The sequence below is a fragment of the Pezoporus occidentalis genome, unplaced genomic scaffold, assembly GCF_034315485.1.
Source record: "Pezoporus occidentalis ecotype Australia unplaced genomic scaffold, CSIRO_AGI_Poc_V1 ctg44, whole genome shotgun sequence".
Lineage (NCBI taxonomy): Eukaryota > Metazoa > Chordata > Aves > Psittaciformes > Psittacidae > Pezoporus > Pezoporus occidentalis.
Window position 1 is genome coordinate 2,791,170 of NW_026915769.1, and position 18,073 is coordinate 2,809,242.

The following is an 18,073-nucleotide window of genomic DNA, read 5'->3' on the forward strand; positions in this document are numbered from 1 at the left end:
ACAAATTCAGTGTCTCAACACTGTGAATCTCACACCCACCACCCCCAAAATACTGTTAAAGCAAGTGGTTTTCTTTAGAAATGTCCTCTTTCCAAGTTTTGCATGCTGAAAGTTCCTCTTCAGATTTACGAAGTCTAGCTTGTGGGAGGATCTGATGACGTCTTCTCTTTTTTTCTTTATCTGCATCATATCCGTTGCCCCACAGACTTGAGGACTGATTCCTCACTGCATGCGCCCCTCTAGCCGGCCTGTGTGTACTAAAGAGGCTGCAAAGCACGTTTCTCAGTGCTGGTCCTTAGAGCAGGTCCCTTGAGCTGAGGCACTTGTGGTGCTACCACAAGCAAAGGCCAGAAAGGCAAGTCGTGTCACCAGATCACCTAGGACAGTTCAAAGAGTAAAAAATATTGATTGCCATCTGCTGACTAACAGTGATAGCTATTCATTATGGACAGTATCTGTTTTTCTTGATCTTGCTTCATAGATTATCTCCTTGTAAGAAGAGACCTCTGGAAGGAGAAAGGATGCTCTTTCCCTTAGGGAGCAATTTAATCTGCCCAAGGGAAGGAGACATTTGGATTATGAGGTGGATCAGAGGGAGCAGCAGCAAGGTTTTAGCAAGGCAACAATTTGTAGAACAGCAGTAGAGAGCACTGAGAAATGCAGCAAGCACACTTTGAGCTCCATGTCTATGTAGAGAAAACTTCTTAGAGAGCTGAGGAGACCCAGCAGATAGTTGCAACCCACCAATAAACTCCAAATGGTATCTCGAGAGCAACGGACTGATTTTCTAGGATACAAGGGGCAGGGAGAGATTTGTTTATAAGCCTTTTAAGCTACTCCTCTGTCTTACTTTTTTACATAGTCACTTGGCATTTTCTGATCTAACAGGTTTTTGGTCTAATAAAGACAGCTTTTTCCTAAATCTTAATGCCTTCTAGGTTGTCTTTGAGCTCCCTGTGAAAGAACAGGTCTTGAGATTTGTACCAACCCTTGGACTATTCTGGGATTCTGTCACCCAGTACGGTGGTTTTCATAGAATGAGTTAGCAATCTGACCTGATTTGAGTTGAATCACATAGTAGTAGTAAATGACACTTTGTTCTCATGTTACCAGACTTAACAGAAAATCCTAAGACTGAATCATCAGATCACCATGAAGATAACGTGATTTTCCATTCACTGTGCCTGGTCTCTGCAGATCTGCTCTGAGGTGCAGTCAGGCTGCCTCTGCCTGGCTGCAGGGACATCACCTTTGCAGAGTAGTGGATGTTTCAATTCCCTTCTTCATCAGGGTGCTGTGCATCTCTACCACTGAGAAACTGCCTCTCAAATACGTATCTTCAAGTTTTGCAATGCTTTGCAGTAGGTTATGTTTTCCTCTGTCCTGGGGGTAGAGGTCACTGGCAGGGGCTTGGACTAGCAGTCAGGCGAAGTGTGTGATGGAAAAATAACACTGCCTTGTGTGGCTTTTTTTCTGCCCATCTCTGTTCAGCTGGCACACCTTGGTGCAGGGACTGTCTCACCCTGTGTGACTGTAAGATGCACCTTGATGGTTTTGCTCTGCACTGAGGCTGCTGGAAGATGCTCTGAAGAGGAAAAAGGAGCAATTCTTTCCTCTGACTTTGGCAGATCAGGTGTACTGCTGTTGTGCTGCCCCAGGTGAGCCAGGTGGATGCATTAGCCATATCGCCTCCTTCAGATACTCACCAGCAAGTCAACCCTGCATGGCAGGAGTGAATATTAAACCTCTCCAAAGGTTGGTTCTGCAGCACTGTTCTCACCTTCTCCACAGCTTTCTATGGACTGAACCTGCCCAATCTGGGTTTAGGCTTAAGTTTTGGCAAAGGCAGTGGAAAATTTCCTAGGGAGGAGCAAGTTCTTTTCTGCCCAAAATTCACAAATATGCAGGTGTATATTAAGTCCACACTGCCCATGTGAAAAAGAAGCACATTAAAAGGAAAATAGATACCTCCCAACATCATCAGTGTGCAGCTGAACTTGAAAATCTGTTATACGATATCACTCTGAAACTCTTCAGTAGGTTTGTAGCTGGTCTAACCAGTCTTTTACATCATGGAATCTTCCCCTCCATATTATTCATTAAACGAAGGTATTTATTAGAGCAGAAACTGCAGCACATAGCATAGATAACATCTCTAGTGCAAGGGGAAAAAAGTTCCAATCATTCTTTAGAACACACCTTGCTTTTGAGTGAATGGCTAGTAATGCTCCTTCAGTGGCAGGGACAACGTATTCCTGAGCAGTACATGGAGGATTTACACTGTCAGAGCAGTTGGGAGCCAGCAAATGCCCTACTACTGCTTCCTCCCACCTCATTCATCTATGACTGTTGCTTTTAGTATGCTTTTCTACCTTGTTTTTCTGTGTGTTCCATGCAGTGAGATTCCAGCTGCTCCTAACGGGCAGCCTTCTAAATTGGTGCCTTTTGCTCTTTTTTGTCTGTGTGTGCTTATGAGAGTCTCCAATCTTAAGGGGTCCACCCAAAGGTACAAGCAAAAAAGCCACCCTGCTGGCAAGTGGGCTTACATTTGGCACGTGGGAGGCTGTAGAATCACTTGGAAGGCTTTACAGTTGCACAGTTAAAAGAAGATTGAAAATCCCAGTTTAGATGAAAGCAGAAAGGATTATTATACTTGCACCCATGTATGTTTTGACTGCCTGCTAAGGGCTGAATTGGGGCAAAGGCCTTCTCCAAATGAACTGAATTACACAGGGAGTGTTAACCATTCTGGTGGCACACAAGCCTTTCTTCCAGTTACTTGCATAGGTTGTTCATCTTTCTGAATTAATAAATGTTTTTCTCTTGAACTGGAACTGTCTTTCTTCAAGGTTTCAACAATAAAAACTCCTTAATGATTGCACACTGCTCCATGATCAAGGATGTTTCTCTTTCTGCAGAGCAGTTCTTTGGCAGTGTGATGTTTTGACAAGTGAGCTGAGTTGCTTGCGATAGAAAAGCTCTCTTTTAAATGCAGGAACAATACATACCTACGTATGTACCTATCTACGTGGATATGCCACTTGACCTTTGAAAATATAAAGGTCATCAGACTTGGGATCTTGACTGAGTAGCAAACTACCTTCTGACATTGCTCTATACAATTCCAAAAGTCTTCAGCCATTCTCCAGAAGAGATAAGGCTCATGAACGGCTGGATTTTTCTCAGTCTGCCTTTATTGCTCTTCTCCCCGAGGTGTGTCATATAAAGACACCTGTAATGATACCTCACTGCCTTACTCAGCCAGTAGAGGCCAGCAGCTTAAACCCAAACTCCTAACCCACAGATAAGGTAAGCTATGGTTGCTGCTGCAAACAAGTGTTAGCCGAAGTATAAAGAGAAAGAGCGGATCTAAAGAGTCCTGGGTAGACAGTCATTGTGCAATGTATCTGGATGCATTAAGAGAGATCAAACATTTCTTTATTTGGAAACAGCAGAGGCTGTGAAAAGACAAATATGATATGCTGTTGGAGGCTTACTGAAATTTCAGATCTTTTTATGGTAATGTTTCTGAAAGAACTGCTAGAACAGTGGGCATAAGGGAGCAAATATGTATGAATTAAAATTTTATTACTTTTAGTCTAGCATCAGATTTGTAATGTTATTTATTAAAGTCATTTTGGTATATATATTTTAAAGAAGATATTATTATTCCCTATGGCATTACTAGTATGCTGCTATTAATATTTAAAATCTGTTACATAGGACTACTGTGAGTTTGATCTTCAGGGTATTAAAAACACTACTTAAAAAAGAAAACGGACCCTCTTAAGGAAGAACCTCAGCAGCGCAATAAACAAATTGTTTAAACACATCAGAAAACACGAAGTGAAAAACATTAAAACGAAAATATTTTTGTAAAACCCCAAAATCACTGTAAATGATACATACACATTATTTAGCCAAATAGTTTTTCTTAAAGTCTCTGTATCATTTCACACTTGCTTCTGAGTGTCTCATTGCCCTGGGAAATTTGTGGTAATTACGTACCATCTCTTCTTTGACAAAGACCATTAGCACTTAACAAACTTTTAATGATATGAGGTGTAAGAATCACTTTTGCAGTCAGGAAAACACAGCCAGTGCTGTCACGGTGTGTGGTAATCCCTCAGTAGCAAGGCAAAGGTGCTACATGGCATCATGGTAATGGAAGGAGTAGTTGAATTTGTTTCAGTGGTGAAATAAAAAGTGGTCCCAACTTACTGATCACCTAAAATCCTAGAAAGGATGTGCAGAGAAATCCTGTAACCTAGCTCCCTGGACCAGAGCTACTGATTCAGAAGCATGACAGCAGCAAACCACCTGCAGCATTTCCTGCAGTACCTGCAGCAGAGATGTGCAGAAAGAGTTCAATAGCTTTTTGGACAGATTCCCTTTGCTGGCAGATCTCATGTGCTAGGGATGGAAGTCATCACTGTGCAGGTCCCTGATATCCAACAGGAAGTTCACTGGGCAGAAGCCTGTTTCTTTGCCCACTTCATAGCAAGTGATTCACACTGAATTGAATAGTTCCAAAGACAAGACAGAGACAGGTCTCAAGCATCCAAAGTCACAACTGTAGTCTTACTCCTACAGAAGCTGTGGAAGACCCGTCTGCAAATTCAACAGTTGAAGCAAAGCAGGAACTTGAGTCCCTGACATCCTGGACAAGTGTTTTCAGTGTATCATGCATTCTCAGGGAAGCTTCACTAGTTTTGATCAGAAGTTTCAGTCTGGATTTGAGATTCTTTCCTAACAAAAGCTTTATTTGTAAATTACCCAATCCTTGTTAGCAAGGCAAGATAAAAAAAAAGGAGGAAGGGTAGTGTCTGTCTTTTCCCTCTGTGGTTCACAGCCATCTCCTATCTGGGATGGAGGATGTGGGACTGCGAGCTCCTGACAGACTTCACCCAAGTGTGTGTTTAAGCAATGCTAAGTATACAAAAGCAGAGATCCCAGCCAGTACCTCTGCAGAGCACTGCAGTACCACTGCCAGTAATGGTGCTCAGGGCTGACATTGGACTGAACTGCTTCATCAAAGATGCTCTCTTTTGAAGTGTTAGCTGAACTGTGGTTATTTTCCCTTCTCTGCTGACTCTCAAGATGAAACTTGGTTTATTTCATATATGCTCTGATGTTGGCCCAAACAACTCCAAAACAAAATATGGTTCTAATGTTCAAACCCATTGTTTATGCCGAGTCCTTGGTGCCAGCCATCTACCCATGTACTTACATTTAACTTAGCAGAACACTTTGAAATACCTTGAGGTTGGAAAGCTCTTGGACCACTGAGAAGCACTACGAGATGGGATGTAGGATTTCTAAGACACATATCAGTGATACACTGCTGATTTGCTACATGCCCTTGAGGAACTCACACCTGGTTTTACATCTGTTTTGATGTAAATATGCTTAAATGTATTTTAGTGTTTTACCTATTGCAGCTACTTTGCCAAATAGCTATCAGTGCCTCAACAGAATGCTTTGAGAGAGCTAATTAATGTTAGTGAAGCATTTGGTATTCTTGCATAAAAGACACTACAAAAACCCAAATTATTAGCCCTTATGCTGTAAATCAGATTTCACTCCATTCCTAAATACTTGCTTTATCTAAGGCTGATAGCAAAAACTAACAAACTCATAAAAAAAAAAAAAAAGATGCAGTTGCCTGAGGGTATCCTTAACCAGAGAATATCTTTCCTTTTCAGATGAAAAAGACATCTACACTGAACAATTTCACTAGCCAAGCAACAATAAAGAAAAGGCTACCTGCTAAGTTAAATAGGTAGTAATTACTCTGGAGCTAGAGAAGGGGTGTGAGAAGAAGGCCAAGACCAGCATCCCACTTCTGTGGTGCTTAGGCTATGAAGGAGGCCAAACTCCTATGGCTCCATTAAAAATCAGAAGTAAAGATGTCTTTACCCCTTGCTGCCGCATAGCTGAGACAGTTATTTAATCACCTCCTTGTGCCTTGATTGCTTAGGTAGGTTTCCTTTTCCACTCTCTGCAACTGTATCATTGTCCTACAAGCCTTATCTAAAATGTTGTGATTATGGTTCATTTTCACTTCCCCTGAGCTTCCCATCCTCAGCTTCTCTGACAAGAAACCCTTGTGTAATTTGAGGAGATACAACAGCAGGGACATGTAAAACAAGTGTGCACACAAAGCTCGTAACTGTGAGCAATAAAGTAAATCCGGCCTTGCATTAATTTTAACCAGCTGGTGAAAACTGAGCTTTCTTCATGCTCTTACTTCATTGTTTAGAAAAATGGTTGGCGAGGCATTGTTCCTGCAGATGGAGGGAAATTTCTGCCTTCAGTAATATCTGTGGAATGAAGTTGCCTGGAGTGGGCATGCTACGGCTTAACTGAGGACACTCTCTGGCAGTCCTACACTTCGACAGTGTGAGCTGGTAGTTTTCCACAGCCTTTACACAGTATCAGGACATCAACCTTTTTTTCCATTAACTCATACTTTCTGCAGCTCTATGGTTTCCTGTGCTTGTTCTAGTGAGAATTTCCTTCCATCCACAAGTTTGTTGTACAGCTTTTACTTCATGAGGCAAGAGGTTTGCCCTTGTTTTGACAACTGTGAACTGCTGAGGGCACACAAAAAAAAAAATGCTAACAGCAAACACCCTACATTTCCCAAAGGCCTACACATTCTTTCTGCTACCATAGCTGAGACATCCAAAAAACGTGCCACCTCAGCGTACTAGGCACCAGGAAATGCCTGCTTAAAATTCACTTTACCAATCTCCTGTCTCTTTCGGCAGCCTGAGAATATGAGCACCAGAGCCTCCAACAACATGTGGGTGACCGTGTCGCTTGCAGACTTGTCTCGGAGCTTGGCAGCCCGGCTCAGTGTGGCTTTTATAGATGCTCTTGCCAATTGCCTCAGACTTTACTGCTGCCACTCAGGCTGCTCCAGTGATTAACATGAATGGCAGCAGTGGCCATGCTCCTGGCAGATATTCCAGTTGACTTTTACTATCCAGTTAAGTCTTCTTGGTGACATCACCAGGGGAGGAAAAAGGAGCTCATGAACCTGGTGGTCTAACTTAAAAGCTGCTGCTGTCTCACTCCACATCTCAGGCTACTTGTGTGTGATGCTGCTGCTCCCTTTGGTCATCTAGTACAGGAAAACAAGGTGAGATGGAAGTTAGTCTTGTCAGTAGGACAGGCCCGAGGACCTGGCCCCTCCTATAAGGTTTAATTATCTTGCTGCTTTGCACAAGTTCCCTCAGGTAGAGAAACCTCCTACTGTGGCTGTACAAACTCCTGCCTCCCTTGACAGCACATCAAGAGCGCATCTGCATGTGCAAGCAAGCAGTTTGGGCTTTGGCAGTGTGAGCGTGTCCTGCCTGCTCTTGTGTGCAGCCTGCTAGCAAAGCTGTCTTTATAAGGAGGTGAAGAGTGGTGAGGGGATCCTCCTGCATCACCACCCAGCTGGCTGGCTCCCCACACCTCCTGCTTTGCTGGAAGCACAATTTTGGACAGGGATATAAAAGTGACTCTGAGAAGGGAGGAACTGAAACACAGAGAATAGGGCTGAGCTGCCTGTTGATTTGGTTTTGCTGCCTTCCTGAGCATGCATTTCTAGTTTTATCCAGGTGCTGAAGAGGGCTTGCTTTCTCTCTGGCTATGTCCTTTAAGAAAGGGGAAAAAATTAAGAATTTGTTCCTGTGTACTTATACAGTTATGCTGCCTATATATGCTGTATATAACTATATAGTTTTGCTGCCCAGGGTACCTGGGCTGACTAGTTCTAACGCTTCTAGTCTGCTTCTTGAGGTACTTATATTGATATTGAACTGATGGGTAGCAATAAAATTATGCTTTTTCTGAACTTTTGCTGTATCCATGTTAGAACGGTGACCAGGGTAGCTATACTGTCCTAAACTCTGCACATCATCTGTACTCACACTAGTAAAACTTGTACATAGGCAGATTAGACCTTGGTAGGAAGATGCTGTTAGTGATGTGGTTCTCTTTCTGAAACAACTGGATGCAGTTGGCTGTTAGCAAAGGATCTGAGCATATTCTGACTGATGTTACTCCATCTGGCACTCGGAGTGATTTGAATCCTTCGGTAATTTTTTCCTCTTGTGAAATAACTATTTCTCACATCAAGATGCCATATAGGAGTAGTATTTCACCTACCCGGAGTAATCCCAAATTAACAGTGCAAAACAAGTCTCTGATCCCTTAAGATGTTTCCAACAAAAGGAATTTTGTGGCCGTGCTAGTTTTGATGGAAGTCAGCTGGCCCCTGGCAGGGTGCAGAGAGGTTGCTCATTCAGATGAGGCTTAAACCTGGCAGCAATTGTTAAAATCATTGTAAGTATCAATTTTCTCATTTTTACTTGTTGGGGAGAATGCATTTTTTAAAGCAAAGCTTTCAGAAAACTTCCAGAGGGAGAGCAACCCGTGTGGTTTTGCTTTGTTAAATAAACGAATGATACATTGTTTCTGATGACAAATTCAGATACCAGTTCCTACTAACAAAGCATTGCTTAATAGTGATTCTGTAACACTTATGGATCAAAGACCCAACTCAGGTTCCTTTGCATGTTAATTAGCTGTGCTTTAATCATGTGGTTCAGATTTTCTAAAATGGAGGTAACTTGAAGGAAAACAGATGAAAATGTCTCTTCCATGGGCTTCAGTTTGTCCTAGAGACCTGCTGTTTGAAAAAAATGCCAGTTCTGGAGAAGAAACTGCTTCCCAGTCCTCAGATTAACTCTTCTTTGCGTTCAGGGTCAACTGGGGACATTCCTTTCATTCTCTCACTGCAAGTTTAGAAAGGCAAAGGTGTCTTCCCCAGATTTCTGGGTTAGTTAAGGTGATAAGAAATCATGGCTTGCTTCTGTGCAGGAGTATAGTTTTATAGATTACATGACTCTGGGGCTATTTTGTCATGGACTTGGCTGTTTCACCATTAAATTCTGTCACTGGCTATAAATGCCCAGTGACAACTCATGCACTGTTGTTGTCTTTGCAATCAGGAAACAGGCAACAGTATACTTTATTAACAGCTTTTAAAGTGTAACAATGTGCCCTGAACAGTGCAAAGGACTTGTTTGCATGATCCTTACTTTTCCTCTATTCGATTCCTCCACCTAGTGATACCATTCAAAATCATTATAGTCTGAATGCAAACCGGATCAAGTCAATATAGAAAGTCTGATGTCCAGCTTCCTCTGGAAATAGGAAGAAATGAAGTGTGAACCCCTTCTGAGATCAGAAGACCATGTATTTTGAAGCCTGGGGTGTTGTGACACGATGTTGTGGCATTAGCACCCCAACACAGCCATCATTCGAGTCTGCTTCTTGGCACCATCGTTCCTGTAGATAGAAAAACCAAAGCAGCGTGCCTGCCAGATACCCCAGATGAGATGCAATTTGATGTGGCTGAAAGTCATGGTGAAACTTCTTTGTATAAAACTTCCTTTGGTTTAAATCCCTGCAGGGTACACTTTAAATCCCATAACTCAGATCAAAACTACCAGCTACAGACGAGGCAAAACCACAAGTTTTGACGGATACACAGCCACAAAGCAAACTTAAGCCTGCCAGCGTTATGCTGCTGTCCCTGCCTGGGACTACACGCTCCACACCACCCTGGCCTGGGACCTCAGCACATGCGAGCGCTGATGGCACAAGGCCTGGTGCATCCAATTCGGCTTCCAGCTTCCCCAGCACCGTAGTGCCTGGAGCAGCACCGGCTTTCCTCGGGAAACGACACCTTCGCTTGACACAGGTGGAAGGGCTCACCTGCACTCCTGCCTCCACCTGCCCTCTGCCCCCCGATTCCTTCCCCTCCCTCAGCCCCACCCCAGCACCTCGCTGGCGCAGGGAGGGGGCTCGCCAGCCAGCTGCATCCCCGCTGAGCTTCTCGGGGGCTGAACTCCTAAGCTCGGTTTGGAGCTACCACGCACCGCCCGCTGCTCCCGTACCAGCCAGCGCTGGCCAAGCCCCGCTCCCTGCCTGCAGGGTCCCTGCCCACAGAGCCGCAGCGGGAAGGGGGTGCCCATCAGCACACCGGGGTGCTGCTGGGTGGGTTCGGGGTGTCTGAGGTCCTGCTCTCCCCATGGCTCCCTCCCTCCCGGCAGCGAGGCGGGCGGACACCCCCCGCCCCAGCCCCGCTCGCCCCGCCCGGTCCCGCCCCGCCGGCGCGGCTCCCGCGGCCGCGCATTGTGCACCGCGCTGCTGCCCCGGGCGGCAGTGCCGGCACCGGCTGCTCTCCGCTGCGGAGCCGCCGGACGCCCCATCCCACCGCCCTCCCCAGCCTCCGGCTCCCCCCGCCCCGGGCGGCGCCGGCCGGGGTTGCACACGGTGAGTGGGGGACGGCGGGGACTGCGCGCCTCAGCCCAGGGCTCGCCCGGAAAGCTGGGGGAAGGGAAGGCGGCTCTGCCCCTGTGTCCCCGCGCAGCAGCTGCAGGGGCGTGCGGTGCCAGGGGCTGGGGGGCGGCCCCAGGGACTCCTTTTGTCCCCCAGGGGCTGGGGGGCGGAGGGGGTTAGCGAGAGGGGCGAGTCCGCAGGGACGGGGTCCGAGGGGGCTCCGGCTTTGTCTTTTCCTGCGAAGTGCGATGAAATAGCAGCTTTTGTAGCTGTTTAGGGGTTCTCTGTTAATTCTAAACCTCGAGGTAGCATTTTCTGCACCCTGGGAGAATGTGAGATCAGCGTTCGTGCAGACATCTCCTTTTTTTACAGTCTGAAATAGCTATCTCAGGTAACTGGAGTTGACTCTAAATGTGATTCCTGTGGGTTGACTGCTCTAAGCCTTATTCAACGCAAGTAAGATCTATGTGCATGAGTAAGATAATTTTTTTGCAGAATGATTTTGCATGTTTCCACCCCAAAGTGCATAATCTCTCGTGTCTTTGGCAGAAGATGGGCTTGTCCGTATCAATATGCGTGTGTGCAGTCACTGTGAATTTTGGCAGCTCGTAAGTGATCACTGGTAAAGGTCCGGTGTCTTCCTTTTCTTCAAGAATACGTGAAGTGGGATGCGTGCCAGTGTTTTAATACTGTAGAAGCAGCAAGAGCCTCGGAGAAAAGATCGAGGAAATGATTTAGCTTTTGTGATGGTCGTCGTTTCCAGCCAGCATACTTTTAAGCATTTCATTTTAAATTACAGGAAACAATCAGGTTTTGTCTTTACCAGCATGTTGATGAATGATGGAAAGAGAAGTCTGACACTAAATTTTGATGCTTCGTGTAAAATAAACACTTTTCCTTCTGTCTTCCATACCTATTAGCTTTCAGGAAAAAGGTGACAATTAGGTGATGATTAGGCAGCTTTCTTACAATTTGAATAAAAGAAATAGTTCAGTATAGGCCAGCTGTAGAAAAATGGACATGCCTGGTATGGAGGGCATAGCTGGCTGTGGAGCTGTGGTACTGCCTGGCAAAACTCTTCTTTGTTCATAACTTCTGTCATAGCCAAAGCATGGCGTCTCTAAAACTTAGTTCTGGGAGTCACATGAATACTGCGTATCTCTAGTTAGTCTATGGTAGACTATTCATACATGACTTGCTATGAAACATGTATTGACAAGGATTTCATATTTACGATACGCAGCATTGACTAAATGACTTAATGCTTCATCTTTCTTTTTCTCATTAATAATCTAATTAGGGGAAGACTCTGGAAGGAATATGGAATTGAGACAAATTCCCAGTGGATTCACAGTGAAAAAGACACTGCAAAGCAGACAGTGTAAGAGGAATTTCCAGAAATGCTCATCACACAAGGCAGAGCCACATTTTGGACACTCTTACCTTGTGTTTAGGCTCCAGAGTAAATTGCTCGATTTTTGAGGTCTTTCTTTTCAGTTCTCAGACTTTTATAACCACAGTTCTTTGGGGGACCTTGAGGGAAATGTGTCTGTGAAAGACAAGTTCTAAGTCTTCAACACTTAAGAAAATGAGTCCCTGAGCACTTCAGAAACCTTGATCCTTGAGTTACAGTCATACCTCCCCCTATTTCCATTATAGAGGCTCTTTTAATTTTTACAGCAGATAGAATTATAGCTGTAAAATGTAGCCACAATAAAGCAAGCCAGTAAAATTACTTTAATTGGGATTTTTTTCAATGTAGGAGCCAGCGGGATTAATGAACAGCTCTATAAATACGCATGATAAAATGCAAGATTGGTAATAGAACTGTAAGGGGCACTTAATCTTTAGACAAACGTAATAGGTAATGGCTAAAAATAGTTTTTCCTGTTTGAACAATAGAGTTAAATATTGTAATGGATATTAACCGCAACAAGGTAGATTGGTCCAGAGCTAGAGGCTTTGACCATTTATACCTGCTGACCTCATGGCCTATTTCTTTATTTTCCTTTAAAGTATCACTCTTGCATGTGTTTTTGACAGTAAACCACAATGCAAACCAAAAAGCTAGTCTTTAAAGGGAAAATTAGAGCACAGTGGTACTGTAATTCCTCAAATGTATCCTGATCTTTTGTAGCTTGATGCAAGCTGCTGAGCTGTGTTCAGGTTGTGCCTAGATTTACACAAGGGGTTGGTCTTGCACATGGGCAAGAGCATCCGTGCACTAGAAAGAAAAGAATTAGGTCTGGTTCTCATCCTTTAACAGTGTTTGTAGTGTTTCAACATCACTGCTAGATGAATGCTTTCATATTAAGGTCAATGAAGATTTTGCCTCTTTGAAAGCCCTGGTTGTGGCCTCTCAAGGAGCTGTTGAATTATAAGAGCTGGTAATTATTTATCTGCCTACATCTGTGGCTCAGGACTCACTGACGCTGAGCACAAAGGAGAGAAGAAAATGACAAATGCTTGTCCAGAAGTATGTCCTCTTGGTGGCGGTTGCTTTCCCCCTGGTTTATTAGGGCAAGACTGGCAAGTTTGGGGTGTGGAGAAGACAGTGGTTAATTAACTAGTGCACAACTAGCCCTTAGAAGGTGGAAAATACTGTATGGGGATCATTTGAATTAAGTGCTGTTACTCCCTGCTATTAAAGAAATTACTTGCCTGCTCCACTCAAGTTGGGGTCGTAAGCAATTTTAAAGCATTATTTAAACTCTGGTTTTGGTGTGTTTAAGCAGAAGGGCTAGGGAAAGTCTTAGGAAGAAATAAGAGGTAAAGATTTTCTTGTTTAAGCCTTTTAGGGTTTTTTTTTTTTTTGGTGGTTGAAAAATCTGTGTATATGAGAGGGAGGAAAAAGGAGTCGAATGGAGCCGAGCGAGAAGCTGTGGTGTGAGGTAAAATTCTGATACTGTTCTCTTGTGCCACCCTGCAAATACATTTGCATTTAAAATTTCCAGGCGAGCCAAACTGTAGGACCAGTGCAGAATGCTAAACAAAACCTGACAGCTAGCTCGGGAAACTCTACATAATGATGCTGGGCATTCCCTTGCTTGGACAACTGCCTTGAAGATTATTTCTTGTAATGATTATGGATCTGAAACAAAGACAGGTGCAGCAAAGAAAAGGAACATTGGTTTCATTCCAGGCTGTTTTCACTTGGAAGTTGTTTACTTTCTGTCACATTACTTTGTGACTGCTGGAAGACTTGCAGGAACTGTAAACCCCAAATCCTTCTTGCCCATCAGCTAGCCACAATATACTCCTTTGTGTCTCTTAGGCTGAAATTCAATCTGCTCAGGAGGCTGATGAGTCCTTCGGGGCACAGTTGTGGTCTGAAAGATATTGAGTATCACCACAGAGGTAACCTTTATGCTGCTTTTTCAAGCAGACAAAGCAGCAACTCCTTTGGGGAACTTGGTGATGCATGTCCTTTCCAAGAATAAAACGTATTTAATGCTCAGTTGATGGGGTGATGTAGAAGCCAGGGTGATCACAACCGAGGAAGGAATGTAAAAGGCATCAGAAGAGCTTGGTGGGTTTTACCTTTTCATCTGCTTAATGATACCTGTACTTGGGTCTGATTTCAGTTTAGTTCTCGCTGCCATCTTTAAACCTCATAATTCACAGCGTTAAGTGAGGTGCAAGGCTGTTAGCACTCACATTTGAGCTGAATTTCTGGGCCTTTGATACTTGAATGGTACCAAATTAAGAAAAAATATTCATAGTTCAAACAGCAGTAAGGGTCACTGAAGCTGACAGCACAACACTGGTAGGGTGCAGACAGCAGAATTGATATTCAAGGAGCGTCTGGACAACGGTCTTGGTTGTATGGTTTAGGTTGTCCTGAGAGAGGCAGGAAGTTGGACTTCATGATCCATATGGATCCCTTCCAACTTCATATATTCTATGATTATGATATATTCTATGTATAGAACTTGGGTATCTGCAGTTACTGGCAATGAACTGTCCTTCTGCACACAGACTTGACAGTGCAGAACAATCTGTGGAGCCTGAGGGATGGAAACGGGAAAATAAAATGAATGATAGGTTAACATGTGTACTGGATGTGAAAGAGCACGTGCAGAGTCAAAGACTGGAACAAATCAAGGGCCTGTGGTCAGGCATTGCTGCTGCAGTGAAGCAGTGAAACAAGGCAGCTCAGTTATCTGTGATATCCTGGTTATGCATGCAAGAATAACAGGCTTTGCATGTGCAGCATGGATGTGTCTGACTCCCTGGCTTTGCCTTTGAAAGTTTGAGAAAGGAGAGCCATTTAGGAGAGCAAAGGGGGTGATTTCTGAGGAATGATTAAAAATGCTTAGTATAGATATCCAAGAAGCAAAGATACCATCAATTTCAGGTGGGAGATACTCAAGAGATAATCACTTAGCATTTGCAAGAGTGTGCAACTATAGACTTAGTGGGCTGCAAAAGAGATGGTAACTTGAACATCAAAAAAAGCTCCCTGATGTAATGAAGCTAAAGAATCTTCCATGGAAAAATGTTGGTAGCATTGTTGGTTGGGGGTTTGTACAGCTCATAGAGAGCTCTGGGCAATGTTCTGTAAGGTTGGCAGCTCAGGGTCACATCTCCTCTGGCTGAAGGTGATTAGGTTGGAGGTTTTGGAGACAAGGCTCTTTATAGCAGGCCAGCTCTTCTGCTGGGAATCAACTTCTCAACAATCCTGTGTGGCCTGCTGGAAGGGGCAAAGTCATCCTTTGCTAGCTTGGATAAGATGCCTGCAGGGAGGGTGATGGACTGGTTGAATTCGTAGATCTTATTCCATCATTAGCATGTGATCCAGAAAATACATGTGTGCTTGTCTTGCTGGCAACTGTCATGCATGTAGTTATGCTGTAAAACAAATGCTATAGCATCTTGCATGCCTTTCTGATCACGCAGCGAGGAAGGATGGGAGGAGGGAAGTGGTGGAAGATGCTTTCCTGTAGTGAGCACAGTAGGTCAGGCTACAAATACTGCTCAGTTTACATTGATTCTGTTCATTTGAGTCTTTGGGCCCATGTTGAATCCTCCTCTTGAGGAAAAGCTAGAAAGCAACAGGCTTGGAGTGTTTTCCTGCTTTAAGTCCTAGCCATTATTGGCAAAAATGAATGCCCTTTGACAGTAGTTACCTTTTCCTTTGCTGACTCCTGTAGTAGACACAACATTGCATACTTGCCAAAATGTGAAGAGCGACTTCAAAAGTGTGCTCAGCTCTGCTGAAGTGGTAGGTGATGGACAAAGAGATTAGAAGGGCCCATGGCCATGATTCAGAATGCACCACAGTTGGAGCCTGCTGCTTTGGATCAGCTCCAGCAGTTCCTCAGTCCAAGAGCTCGTGTTTGCTTATGTTTGGATTTAATCAATTTTTTTCGGATTAAGGTATTTTTTTAGAATGTGGTTCCAAGAATATAAAGAGGTTGCAATTTTGAACTTACTTAGTTTTATGGTGTTACTGTCTACTCATGATACTGTGTTCCTCTCTTGAGATACAAGGTGGGTCAGTTTATGAGGAGTGATTAAAGAGACCACTGAATAGTATGATGTATAATAGTACAATAACATACCTCTCCCGGGTGGTTGGATGGTTTAGCATATAATTTTTCCTCTACTGGATTTCTTGTTGTTTCCAAGAATAAACCGGAGTTTATATAAATTAGACATGCTTTTAGTGCAGAACAGGTGGAGTTTTAAGTGCTCCAACATGATGGTATGTTGTTGCTGGATAAGGAGGAATATTTTTATTCTGATTCCTAGTGGCTGCTTTAAAAATGGGAGATGGTTTGACTGCCTTCAGCAGGAATGGTTTATTGGAAGGCAGGCAGAGAAAACATTGAGAAACATTTATAACACTGGCTTAAGGATGACTCTCCTTTAATTAAGTGTACCCTGAGTCCAAAATTGCCTTATCTGGTGACTTGCTACCAGGTTTTTACTTCCTGCATTGTCCATTTGAAGTAGAAAGTCAGAAGAAAAGAAACTATGAAATTTTGTTGTCTTGGTTGCAAAGGAATTCAGAAAGCTGAGAGAAGTGTTCTTCCAGCTTAAATGTACTCATCCAGCCCCTCTGTAAGCCAGTGCTGCTGGTTTTCTTTTCACCACTGTATTAATTTTTCTTTCTGTAAAATATTCTGTTAAAGTTCTCTCCAGGTAGAATGGAGGGCTACTTCTTTTGCTCTGATTAAGCACTTATATCCTGATCCAGAGAAATTCAACCAGCAAACTGGTTAAATTTGGTAATGTTCATTTATTCTAACAAGTGAGTAAACTTCACAACCAACTGTCCCTGTAAAAGGAACACACACTGTTATCTTCACTGATTCATAGGTATGGTTTGTAATATCAATTACTTTTTAAAGTGCAGGCACTATGGATTACATAAAGAGAGTCTCAATTTGCTCCTGACCCCTTCACTGGTGGTTACCATGACTTTGCAGTCATGTTTTTGCTTGTTTGTCTTGTTGTTCTTGTGGTGGGGTTTTGTGATTTATTTGTTTTGTTTTGTTTAAATTTATTTCCATTTTTGCTCTGGAGGATGAGGCAAAGGCCTCTGTCAGCATGTTATTGGATTTAACAGATGATTTGTTTGGCTTGGCATAACAAAACCTCTACTCCTAAATAAAGTGTTGTTCGTAGTATAAATTATCCTGTACTGTATCCTATCAGTGAGGCCTGAATCAGTCCAATTCAAAGTGCCAGGAAAGAGACATTCTTGTGGTAATTCTGGCATCCCTGAAGATAGGAAGTATTGGAAAATTTGAGAAAGAGCTTGTTCTCCATAAAATATCCAAGGCAGTTTTGTATAACTGAGAAGCATCTTGGAAAGTTCAGATAAGAAGTCAGATGTTAGCCCAGATGTGGGAGATTTGCTTGCGTGGATCAAATTTGGCATTGCAGCATGCTTCCCAGATTAATTCTGCAATGTGTAATTCCATCATGAGTCGGTTCTCCGTTTTATTCTGCGTGACTTTTGTGCATTTATCATTATGAAACAATTTCCTGGAGATAGTCAGGCTTAAGTATGTGTTTGTATGACTAGCAGAATTGTCTGTGGTTATACAGACAGGACAGAAAACATTAATGCAGGTTGGAGAATAATTTTTTGCCATATACAGCACTGTGTAGACCTTGTTACAGCCATCACAGATTTCTCAGAATTTACCAGAAGATTTAATTTGAAGAATGGTCCCTGCCAGGAACAAGATACAAGGTTTATATTTGGCATACTTATGTATAGCGAATTCCTCTTTCTGTTTTTAGGGCTGAGTTTTAAACATTGGCTATAAACTACCGGCATTATCCCTTTTTACTCTTTTGCTGGGAAAAAGCATCCAAAAGAATATTTATTAGCCGATTTAAATTCAATTAACTTCATTTCCCTTTCGTGGAGTTTTTAACAATTTTTAATGAGAGACGCAACTGAATTGCAGAGCTGTTCTTTCCCCCTGAATACACTGAGGTCTGGAATTCCCGTGAAGGTTTTTCTGATCATTCACATTTTAATCCTGGCCCTCATAATTATTCTGTAGCGTATGGAAAGTCCTGTAGGTGCTAATTCTGGAAGCTTTTGTCATTCTTACTTAACAAATAGTTCCCTCATTTAACTGCCTTAGTATTGTTTGTTTATGGGTGATTTTATTAATTTTTTTTCCTTTAAACCCTTGGTTTGAGGATCTAAGACCACCCCAGAGGACAAACACAAACCTAAGTCCTTGCCCTGCATGGTAACTTTTTC

General features: G+C 43.2%; 1 protein-coding gene across 5 annotated transcripts in view; it reads left to right on the top strand.

The window, feature by feature from the left end:
- Window positions 1–10,712: 10,712 nt before the first annotated feature.
- Window positions 10,713–18,073, top strand: part of PRR5 (proline rich 5) — a 93,286-nt gene continuing 85,925 nt past the window's right edge. For 2 of the 5 annotated variants that reach the window (XM_062634901.1, XM_062634904.1), the window contains exon 1: window positions 13,071–13,232. The gene's annotated coding sequence lies outside the window, so the exon portion shown is untranslated. Of the gene's footprint in view, window positions 10,733–12,991; window positions 13,233–18,073 lie in introns of those variants that run through there. The other 3 variants (XM_062634903.1, XM_062634907.1, XM_062634909.1) reach the window with 3 other exon arrangements.